Source organism: Corylus avellana, chromosome ca5 (genome assembly GCF_901000735.1).
Source record: "Corylus avellana chromosome ca5, CavTom2PMs-1.0".
NCBI lineage: Eukaryota > Viridiplantae > Streptophyta > Magnoliopsida > Fagales > Betulaceae > Corylus > Corylus avellana.
Window position 1 is genome coordinate 10,626,577 of NC_081545.1, and position 925 is coordinate 10,627,501.

Consider the following 925-nt stretch of genomic DNA (forward strand, 5'->3'; position numbering starts at 1 on the left):
AATCAAGGGGATTTGATTACCAAACTTATATTTAGACATTACCCTATAAATAGGGACCTTTGTATTGTAGACAAATCAAGTTAATGACCACCCGTAAGTTCTTTGTGTTTATTTTCTATATTGCTTCCGCTTATATTCCCCCATAATCATTATTTCAACATGGTATCAGAGCCTTTCGGCTAACGCCCGTGTTTGAATCCTAGATTGCAATTTTAATTTTGTTCCTTTTGTTTTGTTTTGGAATTGTTTTTCAATCACGGTCACTAAAGATTTGTTTCCGTTCTCTATTCCCATTTGAGATTATGTTAAAAAAAAAAAAAAAAAAAAAAAAAAGTGTTCAAAGATTCGGATTTTGTGCGGTTGTTTGTCTGACTCGTCATTGTAGATCCACGATAGTATGAAAGTGAAACCCAGTTCCAGCAGTCGTCAGACTTCAAGTGCAGTCAACCGGATCCTCCTGTTTCCGACGACGGCAGTCCACCGTCCAATCCCTCCAGTTTCCAATGACGGCATCCCACCGTGCATAACGCGCCGCCTATCAAAGCCGTTCGCAACCCATGCCCAGCCGTCCTGCCTCTGCCGGACTCACCTTGCCGCACCGCACGATAAGTCATTGCCGGAGACGACCAGATCTGGCGCATCTCCGGCCGTTCCAGTCAACGGAACCGGCACTGCATCCGGCGTCATCCAACTGTCCAAACAGAGCCGCGCCACCCTTTTGGGTTTCTCCGGCATCAGCCACCGTCCACCGGGCCGCGACCCACAAACACCACTCAGACCACGCCGAAGAAAGCCATTGCCGGCCTTAGTCTTCGGCTTTCGCGCCGTCCAGATCTACTCCTCCGATTATGCCAGCGCCTTTCCTCCAGTCATGCATGGCCATTTCTGTTGCAGCAAAATATGCAGAGAAACAGGCAGAAAGAAG